This window comes from Cavia porcellus, unplaced genomic scaffold (genome assembly GCF_034190915.1).
Source record: "Cavia porcellus strain 051 isolate PalLab524CR breed Dunkin Hartley unplaced genomic scaffold, mCavPor4.1 scaffold_3, whole genome shotgun sequence".
Classification (NCBI taxonomy): domain Eukaryota; kingdom Metazoa; phylum Chordata; class Mammalia; order Rodentia; family Caviidae; genus Cavia; species Cavia porcellus.
The window spans coordinates 62,339,400-62,349,688 of record NW_026947486.1 but is presented as its reverse complement, the minus strand read 5'-3'; the positions used below and the strand labels follow the sequence as shown (position 1 = coordinate 62,349,688).

The window sequence follows — 10,289 nt, the reverse complement described above, 5'->3', positions numbered from 1 at the left end:
TTAAGTTTGAGCCCACTTCAGGGATATGTAGCTAGACTCTATCTTGAAATAAAAAAAAAATTTAAAAGGGATTGAGGGAAGAGCCTGTCCTCCCATGGATAAGAGACCCACATGCTGTGGACCAAATGGACCCGTAAGTGGTCCCAACTAACTCTGAACCCATATTTTCATTGTCCTGGTCACAGCCATCTAGCAACTCTGAATCAGCTCTGTGTTTTGTTTCTTCTGGGCATGAGACATTAGAAGCACTGACCAACTAACTGACCCGATGATCATGGACAAAACCAATGTACAGAGAAAGAAGCTAAGTCAGGGGGTTCAGCAGATCAAGGGTATAGTTACAGACCTCACCATCAGTTCTAGCCCACACAAAAGCCCACAAATATTGTAAACTACAAAAACAGCATGAAATTTTACTCTGAAAGTGACTCTTTAATGGCAGCCTAAGAGTTGGAGAAGAAACCCGATGCAGCACCCAACATATTTCCAGAGAGTGTTTAATCAGACACCATTTCAGGAAGGTGGTTATTGTTTAAGACTGTCTACAGAGCAACCTGACTTGAGGTTTCCAAGGATACCCTCCCACAGTGACTGGGTGGGGAACAGACGTGACATAGCCACCAATCGATTTCAGGCTAGAAATAGACCTCTGAAAAGTTTAAATTCAGGATGGGAAGCTCTCCGCAGCTGGAGAAGCCAGGCCCACCTCATGTGGGTTTCAGAAGTGCCAGGATTGGAAAGTGTTGACATTAATCCAACAGTCTGCCTAAATCTCTGCTCCACTGCCTACACTGAGCAGAAACAAGTAGTTGGATTGATTTCCCCATCTATCAGTATGAACAAGGACACTCCTTGGTTTGGGTGGTTGCCGTGGTCTCGGGTTTGTGAACAGAGGGGACCCTGAAGCAGGGAGAATATCTCTTAAAAATACAGGTCATAAATCTAGGACAAAATTGTGACTTTCTGGATTTGAATACTGCAGATCCGGTAAAGAAATCATTCATTCAAAAATACACAGAAATTTTTTGAACTCAAATTCTTTTTTCTTCATTGGTTTTTGAGGATTTGGGAATTTACTTCTTTTATTCCTTTTTTTTCCTTTTAACAGTATGTTTTCTTTTTTCTTTACATTTTGCTCTGTATTTTTCCTTTTATTGTTCATTCTTTTCTGTTACTTTTCCATTTTACTGAATGGTACCTGAAATAATTTGGGTTTTTCTCCTCTTTGATCTTCCATTAATTAGCTTTTCAAATTTTACTTTTTTTTATTCTCCCATTCTATACCCTCTCTTTACTAGTATAATCATAAAATTAGATAGTTAACTTCATACTATTACTCTTGAGTATTTTTCTATTCTAAATGGAAGTATACTTGCTGTAGTAGTAGACATTTACTTTATGTCAATATTTGGAGGATGACAGTATGCAATATAGCAAATATGGGGGATTTCCTTCTATTTTGTCTTTGAAATACAATATTGTTCTCTTTGTTTTGCCTTATTCAAATATTCTGTTTTTATTGGTTTTATTCTGTTTTGTTTTTGGTTTGATTTTGCTATACCTGATGGAATAGACAACTATTGTGAAGATAACAAAATATACTATGGTAGCTATTTTTGTTTTCCTAGTATCTTGCTGTGAATTTCTGTACCAATTTTGCTGCTTTGTTTTGGTCGGTTTTATTCTGTTTTGTTTTGCTGGATTTTACTATCTTTAAAATAAAAAAAGAATAGACTAATAAACAGATTTCAGTTATATGCTATATCCAAGAAACCCATTTTAAGCAAAATGAAATTCATAGATTAAAATCAAATGACTGAAAACAATATTCCACACAATAGGAGCTGACAAACAAGCAACAACAACTGTTCTATTTTTAGACAAAGTGAACTGCAAGTCAAAACTGATCAAATGAAGCAAACAAGATCACTTCATATTGGCTAAGGAACTAATTCAACAGGAAGAGGTAACAATTATATACATACATGCACTAAACCCTGCACATAAAGATCAGATGAACATAAGCACAATTATAGTGGTGGACATCAATTCACTAATGCCACAATAAATCAAGTAGAAAAAAATGAATATAAGAGTAGAACCAACCTTGCAATGAGCAAATTTAAAAGTTATCTACAGTGTATTCCACCCAACTACATAGCACACATTCATCTCAACCACACATGGAACTTTCTTCAAATCACACCACATAGTAGCCAATAAAATGTTGAACTGAAAGCAACAAAATTGAAATAATCCCATATATATTATAATACTATAGCACAATGAAAGAAGAAATCTGTGGCAAAAGAAACCACAGAAATTATGCAAATGCATGTAAATTTACCAATATTGGCAGTGGAATTTAGGTGATTGAGCAAGAAAGCAGTTTGTCTTCCTTCCTGGTAAGTGCCCTTGGCTTAACTGAGGCAGAGAACCAGTCAGTTTTTCCCAAGAACTGGCTATGGTGGAACTTAGGTGGCTGAGCAAGAAAGCAATTCACCTTCCTTCCTGGTAAGCGACCTGGCGCAAGCCAGGAGGAGATCCAGTCAGCTTCTCTCAGCCTATTGCGCTCGGGCTGAGACTCTAACATGCCCCTGCCATTAGCAACTGGGGGTAGATGTCTGAGCATCTCTTGGGGGAATGACCATATGCAATATAGTAAATATGGGGGATTTCCTTCTATCTTCTGTGTGAAGGCAAGTGTTGTTTTCATTGTTTTGCTTTATTTGTTTCATTGTTTGCTTGATTTATTGTTTGATTGTTTTTCTCTACTCAATATTCTCTTTCTATTGGTTTTATGATGTTCTGTTTTTGGTTTGATTTCATTGTACCTGATTGAATTGACAACTATTGTGAAGATAACTAGATATACTATAGTACCTAGTACTGTTATTCCAGTATCTTGCTGTGAAGTTCTGTACCAATTTCACTGCATTGTCTCAATTAGCTTTGTTCTGTCTTGTTCTGTTGTATTTTACTATCTTCAAAATAAAATTTAAAAAAATATAACCAATATTATCTTGAATATTCAATGATGAATGAAGAAATCAAAGAAGAAATTAGATAATTCCTACAATCAAGTGATTATGCCAGTAAAATATGACAGAACATATGGCAAACAATGAAAACAGTTCTATATAGAAAGTTTATAGCTATGAATGCTCACATTAGAAAAACAGAATTAATTCAAATAAATAAACTAATGACCCATCTTATAGTCTTGAAGAGCAAGAATATTTCAAATACAAATCTTGTACAAGAAAATACATTGTAATAGGGTGAAAATTAATGAATTTGAGGCTACTTCTTTGAAAAAATAAACAAAATAGACAAATCCTTAGCCAATCTTACAAAAAAGGGTCACAAATGTCTCAAAACAATGCATTTAAAAATGAAAAATGTGTCAGGCTTGGTGGTGTACATCTGTAATTTCAGCACTCATGAAGCTGAGGCAGAATTGCTGTGAGTTTGAGGCCATCGTTGGTTACAAAGTGAGTTCAAGGACTGCATGGTGAAACCCTGTCTCAAAAAGGCAAAAAAAAATTCATCTATTAAAAATAAAATTAAAATTAAGGCCAGGGATTTAGCTTAGCAACACAAGAGCCTACCTGGCAAGTGCAAGGTCATAAGCTTGATTGCTGGTACCAAAAAATAAGAAAAATAAATAAAAAATAAAAATGTGAAATCACAACAGACACTCCTGAAACCCATATTATTAGCTACTGCATCAAAAACTTCTACTCCAGTGATTTGGAGTATTTAGAAGAAATGAACAAATTTGCTGATATGTATGAATTACAAAAACTGAACCAAGAAGATATAAACATTTGAATAATACAAAAACAGGCGATGGAATTGAACAGGAAAAAAAACACTTATCAACTAAGAAAAACCCAGGTCCCAATGGGTTCTCTAATGATTTCTACACAAATTTCACAGAGGATCTAATATTAGTACTTATCAAACTCCTTAAAGAAATTGAAAGAGAATGACTATTACCAAATTCATTTATGGAAGCTAGCATTACTATGAGTTTTATAACCAGACAAACATTCACCTAGAAGAGAGAACTACAATCTCTTTAATGAACACAAATACAAAAGTCTTTAACAAGACATGAGCAAACAGAATGCAACAGATAATCAAAAAGATCATATACCATGGCTATGCAGTCTTCATCTCAGGTTGCCAGGATACTTCAATATACACACATCAATAAATGTAGTATATCATATAAATAAAAAAAGGACAAAAATCATATTGTCACCTCAATACAGGTAGAAAAAGCCTTTGAAAAAATGTAACATATATTAAGGATAAAACCCAGAAAAATAGGTCTAGGAAAATTTTATCTAAATTTTAAAAAAAGAGATTTATGACAAACCTTCTGCCAACATCATCTTTTATGGAGAAAACTGAAAACATTTCCTTTAAATTTGGGAACAAGTCAAGTATGTACACTATCACCACTCCTGTTCAATATATGACGTGAAATGTTAGCGAGAGCCATCAAGCAAGAGAAAGAAATTAAAGTTCTTTATACAGAAAAGGAAGAAGTCAAATTATCATTATTTGCAAATGACATAACACTCTAAATAAAAGAGCTCCAAAAATCCACATAATGAATCCTAGAATCAACCTATTTATCCCCAAAATTGAAATTCTTGAAATTTTTGCATGAAGTTCATATTTGTTACTTACAAGCAATTTGAAGAGAACATATTTCATTGTTCCATTATTAATATTTTATTAATAATTTGGACATATCAAAGATGGATCACTAGGCACTTAAGGTCATTAACCAAATTCATGAATGTAGCAGAATACTAAATCAACACACAATAATTTAATATAGGTCCTATACATTAATAATGAACTTAATGGAAAGAAATTAGCAAATGTTACTTTTCACAATACCATGAATAATAATTACTTAAAAATTGACCTAAACAAGGAAGTGAAAAGCCTCTACAACTATAAATACAGTATACTGAAACAGGGGATTGAAGAGGATATAGAAAAATGGAAAATTACCTCCTATTTTTGGATTGGGAGAAATAACATAGTCAAAATGGCCATCTTCCTAAACTTTAAGAAAATCCCAATCAAAATGCCATCATCATCCCTCAAAGAACTGGAAAAAATAATCCTAAAATTCATATTGAGCCAAAAGGGACCAGAATAGCAAAAAAATTCCTGGGTAAGAAGTGAAAAGCAGGAGGAATAACAGTCTCAGTCTTCAAGTTATAAAAGCTACTGTGCTTTAAAAAAGCAGTAACAGTGGCACAAAAAATGTGGAACAATAGAACAGCATAGAGAATGCAGAATCAAGACAGTTACATTCAGCTATCTGGTTTTTGAAAGAAAAATGGTCAGATAACATATGTTGGAGGAAAGATATCGTCTACAAAAAGTGACAGTGTAAAAACTATCCAGATGCAAGAAATTTAACCTAGACCTATTTCTCTCAGTATGTACTAAACTAAAATTAAAATGTATCAAAGATTGAAACATTAAAACAGAAGTATTTAATCTGCTGATAAAGTAGGTAAAATGTGAAGACACCAGTGTCACTGGGAAGGACTTTCTGATCAAAACTCCAATTGCACAAGAAATAGCACCAAGAACCAACAAATGGGATCATATCAAATTAAAAATCTGCATAGAAAGGGAAACATCCACCAGAATGAAAAGACAGCCTATAAAATGGTAAAATTTTGCTATTAATTAAACAGAAGGAATAAAGGAATCTTGAATAAAGGAATCAAAAAATTAGATATTCCAAAACAAAATATTCACAGAAATACTGGGTAAGTGAAATGACTACATGATTCTCAGAAGAATAAGTACAAATGGCTAATAAATACATGAAAAAATATTCAACATCTCTGGCTATTAGAGATATGCTAATAAAAACAACACTAAATCATGTTACACCAGAATGAATAGCTATCACCTAGAAATCAAAAAATATGGGGCTGGGGATTTAGCTCAGCCGAATAAGTGCCTGCCTTGCAAGCAGGCAGTCGTGAGTTTGATCCCTGGTACCGATAAAAAGGAAAAAGACCAAAAAAAAAAAAAAAAAAAAAAAAAAGAACCAAAAAATAACAATTAGGGCTAAGGAAGAAAAGCAACCCTTTTTCATTGTAGGTGGGAATGTGAACTTGTGTAACTACTATGGAAATTCTTCCAAAAACTGAAACTCGAAATTATATTTGATCCAGCTGTTTCAGTTATAAGCACCTTCTCAAAAGGTGAAAGATATCACTTTATAGTGATATATGCATACCCATGTTTATTGCAGCACAATTCATAACAGCTGAATCTTGAACACAGCCCATATGCCCACCAACAAATGAATGGACATAAACATTTATTTATACACAGTGACATGCTATTCTGCAGTAAAGAGAAATCTGAGGCATTTCTTTGAGGAAAACGTCTGCATGTTGAGAGCATAATGTTAAGTCAAATAAATCAGATACGTAAGCTTAAATATCAAGTTACTTCCACGGAATAGAGTAGATCAGTGAGAGCAAGCAGATTGAGAATTTAAGTGTGAGACTGGTCCTGGTTTGTTGCTGGACAGAATTTCAAAGTTTAAAATGTCAGAATAAAAGTGATGAACTCTGGGATAGAAGGAAGGATTGGAGAATTGGAGAAAGATGAATGAGAGTGAACACACAGACCCAATGGTAATTGGTAAACCATTCTCTTTTTCATATTTTGACTTCCCTGAAGTCAATTAATGTTAATATTACCATGATTAATGTGATGCCTTGAGATAAAGAAGGAAGATGGTAAAGGAAATAATTCTTTATTAAAATAAGTGAACAAATATAAACTAATCACCTACCCAATATGATGGACAATTTACAGTTGCAGATAGGGATAGGGGAAGGTCAAGAAGTGGGTGCTTTAAAACTTGAGGAAACTGGGTAACCAATCCTGAAAGCAAGCTTTATCTATTATGACAGGTATGACCACTCTCTTTTTTTCTGTTTGCACGTTCAAATGTCTACTAGGCATGTTTCAATAAGAGAAAAAAGAGAAAAAAACTGTTTTGAATTTTAGCAGTTTGTTTTGTGCAGTGGTCTGTACTGGAACTCATAGAGGGTGGAGATAAAAGAGCTGAGACGGCTCCAGCAACACACCACACCCACACCCACTTACACACTCAGTGAGCAACATGCCCCCAACTTGCTTTTTGTTCAGTAGAAGGAAGGCTGATAGAATAGTTTTAAGGAGAAGCATACAATGAAATCTATCTATCTATCTATCTATCTATCTATCTATCTATCTATCTATCTATCTATCTGCACTTCAAATGCAAAGTGTAAGAACCTGGAGGAATAGAAGTATGAGTTAGAAGACAGAACTTGGCTCCCTTTTCTGTGATTTAGGGATGCAGTTAGTTGTTGGCATGGAGAGCATACATTCAATATTCCATTGCTTTTTTTTCTCCAGAAAAATAAGGAAAAAACCAACACAAAAATCCCCACCAAAAATTGAAGAAAGAGTTCAGAACACAGAATAAAAACTACCTTTGGGGCTGCGTCCCTAGTGGTCCCCAGAGCCTCCATGCACGCCGCTGTGTGCTGACAGCCCATAGAGAGTTGTGGGTGGCCTCCTGGACCCTACCGGACCACCAAGCTATGGAATGAAGTTACCACATCTTTCTGAGCAGGAATGCCCCTCAGAAAACACAGGCAACACTTAAAAAATATGGCAACTGCATCATAGCAGGGGAAGCTGTGGATTAGCTTTATAACCTAATAAGAAATAATAGCAACTTTGTTCCTGAAGTTACAAGGTGACAGACTATTCAACTACTGAGAAAATTTTGTAAAAATCCTGTAATTGAAGATATCAAAGGCAGATGGGGATCAGAAAATCTCGATGACAATAGTCAGCTATTCAGGTTTCCTGCAACTTCTCCAATTAGCACACTTCCATGAAGCCATCCAGAGTTCAGAAAAAAACAGCATTGACAGTTTTTCCAAAGACAAAGAGAATGTTTTTAAATTACAAAACTTGTCTTGTAGAACTGCCAAGAAGTATGGCTTATATTTCTTTCAGGAAAGTACAGCGAAAGTAAATCATGAGATCAGAGGAGATCAAGAAAACTCAGGAGATTATAGAGAAATAAGCCAGGAGGATGTCAAAGAAGTTTGGAGATATTATCCTAATTGACCTGCAAACCATTTTATGTGCACCATTCCTAGAAGATCTCATAAATACAAACCATGTAATTCCTCAATATATAATGTACAACATGGCCAACACAAGTAAGCATGGAGTAGTTATACTACAAGACAAATCAGAAGAACTTCCTCACTGGGTAATATCTGCCATGAAGTGCCTAGCAAATTGGCCAGGAGGTAATGATGTGAGTAATCCAATTTATGTTGGATTTGAGTGAGATGTATTCTGAACAGTTGCTGATTATTTTCTCTACTTACATGTGAATGTTATGAATTATTTGTGAACATTTTGGTTGTGTGTGGCTTTATCATAGTTTCAGATAGATCCAGTGGGATTCATAAAATCCAAGATGATCTGCATCCTTCAGAAACCCTTCACTTAACCAGTTCACATTCCTTCAAGTCCACTGAGTGTCTTCTTCTCAGTCTGCTCCATGGAGACAAAAGCAAAGAAGAATCAGATTCTCCAGAGAGACTCCAGGTAAGTGATCAAGAATTTCAAGAAGAATGCGCTAAGAAAATACAGCTAGTTAACTTAAGAAGCAGAAGAGTCAGAGCTAATGACATAATGGGAGAAAGTTGTCACAGTCTGATAAGCTTGAGTAGCTTGCATGTTCTGTCCTCTAACATCAAACCGAGGTGCTCTGCTTTGGAGGGAATTGTAGACACACCAGGCTATTCCTGTAAAAAGATGTGAAGTGCCTTCCATTGGTTTGTTCTGAATACAGAAAAACACAAGACTGAACAATGTTTAGAATCAAAGCCCTAACCGGAGTCCCTGTTGGATCTGCATTCAGAGGGAAGTGCTCACAAGCCACTCTGCAGTGGTGGCTTCAAGAGAACTTCTGCTTTGACTGTCAAAGACCAAGAAGAGTCTTGTCCTGGGGAGTGAAGGCCCAAACAGCTTTGCAGGTCCCAAAGTCTACTTTAAAGAATCAGTTCAAGACAGAATAGCTATGTCAATACACCAGTGGTGGAAGTTGTCATGAAACCAAACCCTGCACACAGCAGCACAAGTGTGCAAAGACTATGGAAAGTAAACTCAGGGAGGACTGCATCACAATCAATAAAAGACTGTGCAAAAGTACCATAGAACTCCCAGAAAACTCTTTACCTCCAGCTTCTATACTGACTGGCAAACAAAGCTTGCTTCAGCCCCACCTGGAGAGAGTTGCAGTCAGCACACTACAGTTATGCTGTTTGCTGCTTTCCCCACCAAACCGTAGAAAGATACAGCTTCTAATGTGCATGATTTCTTGAATGAGTGAAAATGTCCACATGCCCAAACTCCAGGACGCCATGGGTACAAGGGTGCTGATGATACACACTTTTTCTCGGTGTGTGCTGTGCTGTGCAGAAGAAGTGAACATGGATGAGTTGCTTGCTGCAAGATTAGTTTCTTTCCTAATGGATCATCAGCAGGAAATTCTTCAGGTGCCCTCTTACTTACAGGCCTCAGTGGACAAACAACTAGACTACTTACAAAAGGGCAACACTAAAAGTCCTGGGGATGGGCTCATTGTTCCTCTGCTGACTTTCTTTTACTGTAAACAGATCAGTGCTCAGGAGTTTGATAAGCAGAAGGTTTCTACCTCTGAAGCTACCATTGCAGAACTTCTGGAGAATATTGTTAAAAGCAAGAGTTTACCTCTGTAGCAAAAATGAAAAAAAGAAAAATAAAAACTAAAGCAGTTTCAGAAGGAGTATACCCTGATATATCAGAAGAGATTCCCCACTACAGAGTGAAGCAGCAGTTCTTGGGGACAAATCTACCATCAAGCAACCCATGCTGATTCTAAGAAAATCAAAATTTCATAGTCTAAGATACTAATTTAATTAAAAACTATCTGACACTTGTGAAACTCTAATACATGAAGCCATAACTCAGATTCCAGCTCCAGAAAGGAAGTCTGTTATTAACAAGTTCTCTTTAAATAAACATCCTGTGTGAAGAGATAGCAAACAGGGGACTGCTAAGAAGCTCCTGATCTCAACTGAGGATGTGACAGTAGGCGATGCCAAATATTTTAACCCACAACTATCTGGGAAAACTATCATAGTGGTACTGGAACTTTATTTACT

The 10,289-nt window shown here is 35.9% G+C and overlaps 1 pseudogene; it reads left to right on the top strand.

Annotated features, from left to right (window-relative positions):
• The first annotated feature begins 466 nt into the window (after nt 1–466).
• Nucleotides 467–10,038, top strand: LOC100715892 (DEP domain-containing protein 1A-like; annotated as a pseudogene).
• Nucleotides 10,039–10,289: the final 251 nt, after the last annotated feature.